We start from the raw sequence: 12,744 nt of genomic DNA, 5'->3' as shown, positions 1-12,744 counted from the left end.
GTGGTGGGTGTATGGAACGAAATACCAGAGGAGGTAGTTGAGGTAGGTGCAATAACAACATTTAATGCGACGGCTGATCTGGCACTCTGGTGTCAGGACAATAGCCTCCTCTTCAATGTCACTAAAACTAAGGAGCTGACTGTGGACTTCAGAAGGGCTAAACATCCAAGGCCATACACGCCACTGGAGATAAATGGGTCTACTGTGGATAGGGTGAGCAGTTTTAAATACTTGGCAGTCCGCATCACAGAGGATCTGACGTGGGCAACGCACATTGCCGCACTGGTGGGTAAGGCAAAGCAGCGCCTTTACCACCTTAGACAGCTGAGGAAATTCAGAGTGTCTCTGAGGATCCTTCATTGCTTCTACTCTGGGGCTGTAGAGAGCATCCTGTCCGGCAACATCACAGTCTGGTTTGGGAACAGCTCTGCCCAGGACAGGATGGCCCTGCAGAGAGTAGTGCTTCCGGCTGAACGCACCATGGGAACTACACTCGTCCCCCTGCAGGACCTATACATCAGGAGGTGCAGATCCAGAGCAAGCAAGATCATGAGGGACCCCTGCCACCCCAGTAACGGACTGTTCCAGATGCTACAATCAGGCAAACGCCTCCGCTGTCACGCTGTGAAAATGGAGAGGATGAGACGGAGTTTCTTCCCACAGGCCATCAGGACTGTCAACTTTTATAACTCCAGAGACTAAATTTTTGTCTACACTATAGTAACTTATTAACTTTATTTATATGCTGTAACTGTAATTCGTTTTTGTGCACAATCCGCAGGCATTGCCACTTTCATTTCGCTGCACATCGTGTATGTGTATGTGACAAATAAACTTGACTTGACTTGACTTGATTTAATGAACAGTTCGACAGGTACATGGACAGGAATGGTTAGAGGAATTTGGGCCAAACACGGGCTTGTGGGAGTAGTGTAGATGGGGCACCTTGGGCGGTGTGGGCAAGTGGAACCATAATGACTCAACTGGATTTTTTTTTAAATCAATGTATTTCGCAGAGTTTTGAGAGAAGGAAACTTGGTATCTTGGCACGGTGGCGCAGCGGTAGAGTTGCCGCCTTACAGCGAATGCAGCGCCGGAGACTCGGGTTCGATCCTGACAACGGGCGCCGTCTGTACGGAGTTTGTACATTCTCCCCGTGACCTGCGTGGGTTTTCTCCGAGATCTCCGGTTTCCTCCCGCACTCCAAAGACGTACAGGTATGTAGGTTAATTGGCTGGGCAAATGTAAAAAAATTGTCCCTAGTGGGTGTAGGATAGTGTTAGTGTGCGGGGATCGCTGGGCGGCGCGGACCCGGTGGGCCGAAGGACCTGTTTCTGCGATGTACCTATAAATCTAAATGAAAGAATCTTGACTTGGGATGATCTCTGGTTGGTTCCAGGCACACCAATGGAACATGGTACAGTGGGTCAGGCAGCATCTCTTGAGAAAAGGAATAGGTGACATAAGGATAGAAGAATTAGGAATAGAATTAGGCCATTCGGCCCATCAAGTGTACTCCGCCATTCAATCATTGTTGAACTATCTCTCCCTCCTAACACCATTCTCCTGCCTTCTCCCCATAACCCCTGACACCCTTGCCAATCAAGAATCTATCTATCTCTGCCTTAAGTATAGCCACTGACTTGGCCCCCACAGCTTTCCGCGGCAAAGAATTCCACAGATTCACCGCCCTCTGACTAACAAAATTTATTTTTGGCGTTTCAGGTCGGGACATCTCTTCAGTCACGGTTTCCTCCCGCACTCCAAAGACGTACATGTTTGTAGGTCAATTGGCTTTGGTAAAAAAAATAACAGTTGTCCCGAGTGTGTTGGACAGTGCTAGTGGATGGGGTGATCGATGGTCGGTGGGCCAAAGGACCTGTTTCCGTGCTGTACACTAAAACTCTTTAAAAAAGAATTCTCATAGGTGCTGGTGGGACAAGGTTAGGCAGCACCATTGTGTATGCAGTGGGCACTTTTACCTTGGATGAATGTGCTTTGTACTGCAGAACACTTGCATTTGATCGAGCCTCTATGTCTTTAACAGAATGGATGTGTTTTTGCCCTAATGTATCTCGTCCATCACTTGGAGTGGTGAACCTTGGCACCAGTTTGTCAGGGCTGCTAGCTGTCAGATGCTCCATTTACTGAGGAGCACTTGACAGCCCCGGGCCTGGTACTCGCTGGAGTTTAGAAGGTTGTAGGGGGGACCTCGTTGAAACTTACGGAATAAAATTATAAAAGGTCTGGACAGGCTAGATGCAGGACAAAATGTTCCCAATGTTGGGCGAGTCCAGAACCAGGGGCCACACAGTCTAAGAATAAAAGGGAGGCCATTTAAAACTGAGGTTAGAAGAAACTTTTTCACCCAGAGAGTTGTGAATTTGTGATATTCTCTGCCACAGAAGGCAGTGGAGGCCAATTCACTAGATGAATTTAAAAGAGAGTTAGATAGAGCTCTAGGGGCCAGCAGAATCAAGGGATATGGGGAGAAGGCAGGCACGGGTTACTGATTGTGGATGATCAGCCATGATGACAATGAATGGCGGTGCTGGCTCAGAGGGCCAAATGGCCTCCTCCTGCACCTATTTTCTATTATGTTTCTATCCTTGGGGAAGAAGCTGTCCTTCACTCTGGACTTCACACAGATGTTGCCAGGACTCGAGGGTCTGAACTACAGGTTGAGCAGTTTATTCCTTGGAGCACAGGAGGATGAGGGGTGATCTTATGGAGGTGTACAGGATAATTTGTCTGATTTTAATGTAATTAAATGGAGTCATAGAGACCTAGTGTGTTATAGCGTGGTATCAGGCCCTTCGGCCCAACCTTTCCACTCCGACCAACTGTCATATCTATACTAGTCCCACCTGCCTGCGTTTGGCCCATATCCCTCAAAACCTGTCCTATCCATGTACCTGTCCAAATGTTGCATAAACGTTGCGATAGTCCCTGCCTCAACTACCTCCTCCGGCAGCTCGTTCCATATACCCACCACCCTTTGCGTGAAAAAGTTTCCCCCCTCAGATTCCTATTAAACTCTAAAACAGAAAGGGATATTCTTGCTTCTGAAATGTAAAGCAGCATATATATCCCATAATAAATTGCAAAAAAATATTCTTCAAGTTTCTCTGAGCACTTTGTAGTTTGTCATGTAGCTGGAAAGGGTTACAATCTTATCTAATCATGTTTCCAGTAAAATTCAGATTTTCCCAGGGAGTTGAATTAATTGGGAGAAGTTTTCTAAAAATTAGATCGAAGGCAAAATACAGGAGGTGTTGAAACCAAAATCAGAAATGCTGCAAATGGCAATGCAGCAACTAATGAGAGAGAAATAGAATTAATGTTTCAATTTATTGACTTTTCATCAGAGAAGTATTTGTCGGCACTGGGCCTGTACTCGCTGGAGTTTAGAAAAACGAGGGGGGACTTCATTGAAACTTACCGAATAGTGAAAGGCCTGGATAGAGTGGATGTGGAGAGGACGTTTCCACTAGTGGGAGAGTCTAGGACCAGAGGCCACGGCCTCAGAATAAACGGACGTACCTTTAGAAAGGAGAATAGGTGGAATTCCTTTAGTCAGAGAGTGAATCTTCATAAGTTTATAAGTTGTAGGAGCTGAATTATGCCCTGTAAGGCAGCAAATCTACCGCTGCGCCACCTTGCAGCCCTATCCTTCCTATCTTAGAAACATAGAAACATAGAAAATAGGTGCAGGAGTAGGCCATTCGGCCCTTCGAGCCTGCACCGCCATTCAATATGATCATGGCTGATCATCCAGCTCAGTATCCCGTACCTGCCTTCTCCTCATACCCCCTGATCCTTTTCGCCACAAGGGCCACATCTTTCTATCCTTCCTATCTTTCACATGTTTTGTTACAGGACATCCTTTCCAATCTGGCCCCAACCACCGCAATCTGCTACTTGTCGAAAATACTAGATCAGAGAGGAAAGGCCCCCAGTTCTTTTTAAACATGTAATTTGTAATTTTATTTTGCCTATTTGCCTGCCTATTTCAGGGATTTTTAGCACCTAAACATTCTGGCTCTAGTCATAAGTGATAGGAGCAGAATTAGGCCATTCGGCCCATCAAGTCTACTCCGCCATTCAATCATGGCTGATCTATCTCTCTCCCTCCTAGAGCCATTATCTCTCTCCATCCTAGAGCCATTCTCCTGCCTTATCCCCATAACTCCTGACACCCGTACTAATCAAGAGTCTGTCAATATATGTCGCCTTAAAATGACCCATTGACTTGGCCGCCACAGCCGTCTGCGGCCATGAATCCCTCAGATTCACCACCCCCCGACTAAAGAAATTCCTCCTCATCTCCTTTCTGAAGGTATCCATTGCCAGGCTTTGTCCAGCCCCCAACTCTCTTCATGCTTCACCCTCGCCCCCACTACAATCAGTTTGAAGTTGGGTCCCGAACCAAAGCATTAACTATCCTCGTTCTCCAGAGATGATGCCTGACCCGTCTGACTCCAGCACTTTGAATCTTTTGTTAGGGAACACTCTGGAAGTATTTAAGCTGAGGGGTGGAAAGATTTAACCTGAGGCGTAACTTTTTCACACAAAGGGTGTTGGGTGTATGGAACGAACTGCCGGTGGAGGTGGTTGAGGCAGGGATTATGGCCACCTTTAGGAAACATTTAGGCAATCGACAATAGACAATAGGTGCAGGGGTAGGCCATTCGGCCCTTCGAGCCAGCACCGCCATTCAATGTGATCATGGCTGACCATCCACAATCAGTACCCCGTTCCTGCCCTCTCCCCATACCCCCTGACTCCGCTATCCTTAAGAGCTCTATCTAGCTCTCTCTTGAAAGCATCCAGAGAATTGGCCTCCACTGCCTGGTACATGGATAGGACAGGTTTGGAGGGATATGGGCCAACGCAGGCAGGTGGGACCAGTCTAGATGGGGCATGTGTGTCAGTGTGAGCAAGTTGGGTCGAAGGGCCTATTTCCACGCTGTATCACTCTATGACTCTATGATTCTGACCCTGTGTACAGATGTTTGTAGAAGCCCCAGTCAGAGCAACAGATACAATGGGACAGAAACCGAGCACGATCAATACCCTGAATACCCTAGGGATTGTGTGTTGATTGAAGTTGTTCCTGAAGCTTGTTGCTTAGTCAGCTGCAGAGCGCCCCAGCCTTTTCATGTATTCTTCTTCCATTAGGAACAGCTAGTTGCCTTTTGGCCTTTGCACACACCCTGAGGATAACTGATGCAGATACTCACCTCTTCTGTGACATATTTGCCTTGCGTTGCACTGTTTTCTATGGTGACACAGGATGCGGCATATTCCACCTGCAACACATCACAGCGTCGCAGATATAACACAGGATGTGGACCACCTCACGTTAACGGTACCATAACTACAACTCGTAACAGGGGAGCCATCGGGCAACATGATGCCGACCGCAGGAAAATAGCAGAAAAAATCATTAACACACAATGAGAAGTGAAATTAAGATCCTGGATAGAGTGGATGTGGAGAGGGTGTTTCCACTGGTGGGAGAGGCTAGGACCAAAGGGCACCAGCACTTTGTCAAGTCAAGTTTATTTGTCACATACACATACACGATGTGCAGTGAAATGAAAGTGGCAATGCCTGCGGATTGTGCAAAAAATTACAATTACAGCATAAAAATTAAAATTAATACAGAAAAAAATGTAGTCCCTGGAGATATAATAGTTAATAGTCCTGATGGCCTGTGGGAAGAAACTCCGTCTCATCCTCTCCGTTTTCACAGCGTGACAGCGGAGGCGTTTGCCTGACCGTAGCAGCTGGAACAGTCCGTTGCTGGGGTGGCAGGGGTCCCCCATAATGTTGCTGGCTCTGGATCTGCACCTCCTGATGTACAGGTCCTGCAGGGGAACGAGTGTAGTTCCCATGGTGCGTTCTGCCGAACGCACTACTCTCTGCAGGGCCATCCTGTCCTGGGCAGAGCTGTTCCCAAACCAGACTGTGATGTTCCTGGACAAGATGCTTTCTACAGCCCCAGAGTAGAAGCACTGAAGGATCCTCAGAGACACTCTGAATTTCCTCAGCTGTCTGAGGTGGTAAAGACGCTGCTTTGCCTTACCCATCAGTGCGGCAATGTGTGTTGTCCATGTCAGATCCTCTGTGATGTGGACTCCCAGGTATTTGTGTCATTTAGTGAACACAAATTTGTGTCATTTAGTGAACACAAAGGGTGGTGGGTGTATGGAACGAGCTGCCAGAGGAGGTCGTTGAGGCTGGGACTATCCCAATGTTTAAGAAACAGTTAGACAGGTTCATGGATAGGACATGTTTGGAAGGATGTGGACCATACACGGGCAGGTGGGACTAGTGTAGATGGGACATGTTGGTCAGTGAGGGCAAGTTGGGCCTATAAAAGCTTTGTTTTGCATGCCATCTAATCAAAGTCAGTTAATACAGTACATAAATACAATCAAGCCAACTCAAGTACAGTAGGCAGAGTGATGAGAAAGGTGCAGAATGTAATTTTCAGAGTAGGTTTTTCCAGCCGTTTTATGCTTAGAATTCAGATTGTTGTGCTGGTAGTCACATGGGGGAGATTGCACTGAAAGATCCACTCAAGACTCGGGGGCGGCACGGTGGCGCGGCGGTAGAGTTGCTGCCTTACGGCGCCAGAGACCCGGGTTCGATCCTGACTTTGGGTGCTGTCTGTATGGAGTTTGTACGTTCTCCCCGTGACCTGTGTGGGTTTTCTCCGGGTTTCCGGTTTCCTCCCACACTCCAAAGACATAAACTTTGCAGGCTAACTGGCTTCAGTAAAATTGTAAATTGTCCCTAGTGTGTGTAGGATAGTGATAATGTGCGGGGATCGCTGGTCGGCGCGGACTCGGTGGGCCAAAGGGCCTGTTTCTGCACTGTATCTCGAAAATAAACAGATCTTAGCTTGAATAACGAGCACAGACTGCTTGCTGCTGCTATTAATTCTGATCCATTAATTGCAAAATGAATGACGGGTCCTAAATTTATTATTATTATTAATAACTATTATTTATGGGGTGTGGGTTTCCCTTGCAAATAAGTGATGAGAGATGAGGAGGAATTTATTTTGTCAGAAGGAGGTGAATCTGTGGAATTCTTTACAACAGAAGACTGTGGAGGACAAGTCAGTGAACATTTCTAAGGCAGAGATAGATAGATTCTTGATTAGTACAGCTGTCAGAGGTTATGGGGAGAAGGCAGGAGAGTGGGGTTAGGAGGGAGAGATAGATCAGCCATGATTGAATGGCGGAGTAGACTTGATGGGTTGAATGGCCTAATTCTGCTTCTATTACCTATGATCGTAAGACCTTATGTATAGCTCAACCCAAAATGGCTTGTTTTATTCGGCTTCCTGTTCTTATATTCAGCCCCATGTCACCTTGATGTCTTTGCCTTTGTCCAAACATCAGCCTATTAACCCTCTCCCCCCAACCCCCCCCCCCCACCCACCCCTCCCCCCCCCCCCCCCACCTCTCCCCCCCCCTCCCCCCCCCCCCCCCACCACCCCCTGTATCGCCCTTTATGTGGCGACTATTTGCATACCTTGGGTATGCAAGCAAAGAATTTCACTGTGACCTGTCACATGTGATAACTAAGTATTCAATTCAATTCAATACTTTCCGCTGAATGGTTCGCACGCAACGAGAGCTTTTCACTGCACCTCGGTACACGTGACAATAAACTAAACTGAACTGAAGGCCACCATGTGTTTGCACATGTGACAATAAAAACACCAGTGAACCATCTATATACTAAAACTCTCGTTTGTTTGTTTGTTTGTTCCTGAACTACAGCCAAAACGGTACACGATAGCGCGACAACTTTAGGCCCGCCTTACTCACCGTCGTCCCTTTGGTGCTAACGGAAGAAGTTTCATTGAAATCGGTGTTATATTTTTAAAGTTATTCACATTTTAAAGTTTAAATCTATCTCCGAGGGGGGAGGGACGGAGGGAGGGAGGGAGGGAGGGAAGGATGGAGGGGGAGGAGTGAGGATAAGGGGGGTTGAGGGGGATGGAGTGGGGGGGAGGGGAAGGGGGGGATGGGGGAGTGGGGTGGAGGGAGGGGGAGGAGAGGGGGGTGGAGGGAGGGGGGGGAGTGAGGATAAGGGGGGTTGAGGGGGATGGAGTGGGGGGAGTGGGAGGGGGAGGAGTGATAAGGGGGGTTGAGGGGGATGGAGTGGGGGGGAGGGGAAGGGGGGACGGGGGAGTGGGGTGGAGGGAGGGGAGGAGAGGGAGGGGGAGGGGGAGGGGGAGGGGAGGAGGGTGGGGGAGGAGGGTGGGGGAGGGAGAGTTGGGAGGGGAGGGGGGTGGAGGGAGGGGGAAGGAGGGGGGAAGGAGGGGGAAGGAGGGGGGAGGAAGGAGGGAGGGGGAGAGGAGGGGGAGGGGGTGTGGGGAGGGAGAGGGGGGAGGGGGGAGAGGGGAGAGGGGAGAGGGGAGGGGTCGGAGGGGGGAGGGGGAGAGGAGAGGGTTCTGCACCAATGCAGGAGAGGTTTGGACCCAACAGATCCACTTGGTCTAGTTGAAAGATAAAGGTTGAGTTGGGTGAGGACTGTGTCTGCAATGTACAGCATGTTCCAGCACAGCCACTTGCAAACTTAAGCACATACACACACTTTCATGTAGATTTTTAGTACGTCATGAAAAATATCAATATCACAGCTGCTGTGAAAGCCATTAGCGATGTGATGGATCATTGGAATCACATTCACTTTCACTTCTAGCTGCCTTTATTTCGCAAAATGCCTCCATCAGGATCTAATTTGCCTCTAATGCATTTTGTGCAGAGGGATGAAATGACTGAAATGACAGGAAAATTCCTCAGGGAACATCGAACAAAATGGCAACTTGAGGGCCACTGTCAGAGTCTCGACACACCATCTCTCCCTAACCAGTTAGCACAGAACATAGAGCAGTACACCACATTGTAACAGGACTTTGTACCATTTGGGCGGCACGGTGGCGCAGCAGGAGAGCTGCTGCTTCACAGTGCCAAGGACCCGGGTTCGATCCTGACTACGGGTGCTGTCTGTATGGAGTTTGTGCGTTCTCCCTGAGGCCTGCGTGGGTTTTCTCCGGGTGCTCTGGCTTCCTCCCACACTCTAAGGACCTGCAGGGTTGTAGGTTAATCAGCTTGGTATAATAGTAAATTGTCTCGAGTGTGTGTAGGATGGTGTTATTGTCCGGAGATCGCTGGTGGCCACGGACTCGGTGGGCCGAAGGGCCTGTTTCCACACTGCATCTCTAAAGTTTAACGACACAGCAACAGGCCATTCGGCCCATAATATCCATGTTGAACATGATGGCAGGTTAAACTGATCTCCTGGATGTGATCCATATCCCTCTATTCCCTGCATATCCATGTGACTATCTAAGCCCCTCTTAAACGGCTGTATCATATGTCATCCAACATCCTCCCTGGATGTTTGCACTAGTGGGAGAGTCCAGTACCAGAGGCCACAACTTCAGAATTTAAAGGACGTTCGTTTAGGAAGGAGATGAGGAGAAATTCCTACAGTCAGAGGGTGGTGAATTCGTGGAATTCTTTGCAACACACAGCTGTGGAGGCCAAGTCAATGGATATTTTTAAGGCAGAGATAGACAGATTCTTGAATAGAATGGGTGTCAGGGGTTTGTGGGAACAAGGCAGGAGAATGGGGTTAGGAGGGAGAGATAGATCAGCCTTGATGGAGTAGAGGTGGAGTCGACTTAATGGGCAGAAAGGCCTAATTCTGCTCCTATCACTTATGACCTTATTTTCACCATGGGGAAAGGATTCTGACTGTCTACCCTATCTATGCTTCTCACAATAGATAGTACATCGACCAGGTCAACCCCCTCCCCCCTCACCCTTCGACACCCCAGAGACAACAAACCAAATCTGTCCAAACTCTCCTTGTTGCCAATGCCCTGGAATTTAGAAGGATGAGAGGGGATCTTATCGAAACGTATAAGATTATTAAGGGGTTGGACACGTTAGAGGCAGGAAACATGTTCCCAATGTTGGGGGAGTCCAGAACAAGGGGCCACAGTTTAAGAATAAGGGGTAGGCCATTTAGAACTAAGATGAGGAAAAACTTTTTCTGTCCGAGAGTTGTGAATCTGTGGAATTCTCTGCCTCAGAAGGCAGTGGAGGCCAATTCTCTGAATGCATTCAAGAGAGAGCTAGATAGAGCTCTTAAGGATAGCGGAGCCAGGGGGTATAGGGAGAAGGCAGGAACTCGAGATGAGAAAACATTTCTTCACACAGAGAGTGGTGAGTCTGTGGAATTCTCTGCCACAGAAGGTAGTTGAGGCCAGTTCATTGGCTATATTTAAGAGGGAGTTAGATGTGGCCCTTGTGGCTAAAGGGATCAGGGGGTATGGAGAGAAGGCAGGTACAGGTTACTGAGCTGGATGATCAGCCATGACCATATTGAATGGCGGTGCAGGATCGAAGGGCCGAATAGCCTAATCCTGCACCTATTTTCTATGTTTCTATGTTTCTATGAACGGGGTACTAATTGAGAATGATCAGCCATGATCGCATTGAATGGCGGTGCTGGCTCGAAGGGCCGAATGGCCTCCTCCTGCACCTATTGTCTATTGTCTAATCCAAGCAGCATTCTGGTAAACCTCTTTTGCATCCACTCCAGTGCCTCCCCTTCCTTCGTGTAATGGGGCGTCAAGTTTGGATAGGTCGGCAGGCCAAAGTGTGAAAGCCGCTCATTAAATAAATTGTCTCGGCTTCGCAGGCTTCTGCCAACCGGGTCCGTGCTCAACACTGTCACAACAACATCACGCAGTCTCACTAAATTATATTTATTTCCCAAATGTCGCCATATCACGCTCAAATAGTTTGGCAGGTTGCGGTAAATCGAAAAACTGAGTAGTAGACAGGATATGAGCCTTGAAACAAATAGCATCATTGATAAAATGTAGTGAGAAATGTAGCAAGAAATCGGGGGCATGGTGGCGTAGCGGTAGAGTTGCTGCCTCACAGCGCCAGAGACTCGGGTTCGATCCAGACTACGGGTGCTGTCTGTACGGAGTTTGTACGTTCTCCCCGTGACCTCCGTGGGTTTTGTCCGAGATCTTCGGTTTTCTCCCACTCTCTAATTAGGCCTCGGGTTTGTAGGTTAATTGGCTTGGTAACAATGTATAAATGTAAAATTGTCCCTAGTGTGTAGGGTAGTACTGACGTGTGGGGATCGCTGGTCGGTGTGGACTCGGCGTGCAGAAGGGCCTGTTTCTGCATTGCATCTCTAAACTAAAATAACTAAACTAAACTAATTGAAGACAAACTTTACAGCACAACATCTGCCAGCTCCCAGTTCAGAGGAATGAGGGGGGACCTCATTGAATCTTACCGAATAGTGAAAGGCTTGGATAGAGAGGAGGTGGAGAGGATGTTTCCACTAGTGGGAGAGTCTAGGACTAGAGGTCATAGTCTCAGAATTAAAGGACGTTCTTTTAGGAAGGAGATGAGAAGAAATATCTTCTATGTTTCTAAGCTATGGAGGCACTTTGACGCACGTTGACACCCTCAACCGAAAGCTACGGCGTCTAGACTTTGACATTTAGATAGAGCTCTTAATGAGGATGAGAGGGGATCTTATCGAAACGTATAAGATTATTAAGGGGTTGGACACGTTAGAGGCAGGAAACATGTTCCCAATGTTGGGGGAGTCCAGAACCAGGGGCCACCGTTTAAGAATAAGGGGTAGGCCATTTAGAACGGAGATGAGGAAAATCTTTTTCAGTCAGAGAGTTGTGAATTTGTGGAATTCTCTGCCTCAGAATGCAGTGGAGGCCAATTATCTGAATGCATTCAAGAGAGAGCTGGATAGAGCTCTTAAGGATAGCGGAGTCAGGGGGTATGGGGAGAAGGCAGGAACGGGGTACTGATTGAGAATGATCAGCCATGATCACATTGAATGATGGTGCTGGCTCGAAGGGCCGAATGGCCTATTCCTGCACCTATTGTCTATTGTCTATTTCCACTCTGGGACATTATGTGGTATCTGATTTTACTGCTTAGTTTAGTTTAGTTTAGTTTAGAGATACGACGCGGAACAGGCCCTTTCGGCCCACCGGGTCCGCGCCGACCAGCGATCCCCGCACATTAACACTATCCTATACCCACTAGGGGCTAGTTTTTTGTACATTTACCAAGGCAATTAACCTACGCACCTGTACGTCTTTGGCATGTGAGAGGAAACTGAAGATCTCGGAGAAAAACCCACGCAGGTCACGGGGAGAGTGTACAAACTCCGTACAGACAGCACCCGTGGTCGGGATGGAACCCGGTTCTCCGGCGCTGCATCAGTTGTAAGGCAGCAACTCTACCGCTGCGCCACCGTGCCGTCCTACTGCTCGCCAAATGTTTCGGTAATGGCTGATACTCTGGCCAAACCGTTAGTGTGGCGGCCATCATTATTTATCACTTAGCCCACACAGTGAAGTGTTACCCACTGAGAGACACAGAATGATGGAGTAACTCAGCGGGTCTAGGCAGCAGATCTGGAGAGAAGGAAGAGGTGACATTTCGGGTCGAGACCCTTCTTGCCCATGTCGTGCAGAGTTGACGGATAAATAATTCTTTACATTACCACAGCAACTAAATTCCATTATAGACAATAGACAATAGGTGCAGGAGTAGGCCATTCGGCCCTTCGAGCCAGCACCGCCATTCAATGTGATCATGGCTGATCATTCTCAATCAGTACCCCGTTCCTGCCTTCTCCCCATATCCTCTG

This window comes from Rhinoraja longicauda, chromosome 5 (assembly GCF_053455715.1).
Source record: "Rhinoraja longicauda isolate Sanriku21f chromosome 5, sRhiLon1.1, whole genome shotgun sequence".
Taxonomy (NCBI): domain Eukaryota; kingdom Metazoa; phylum Chordata; class Chondrichthyes; order Rajiformes; family Arhynchobatidae; genus Rhinoraja; species Rhinoraja longicauda.
This window is presented reverse-complemented; position numbering follows the sequence as displayed.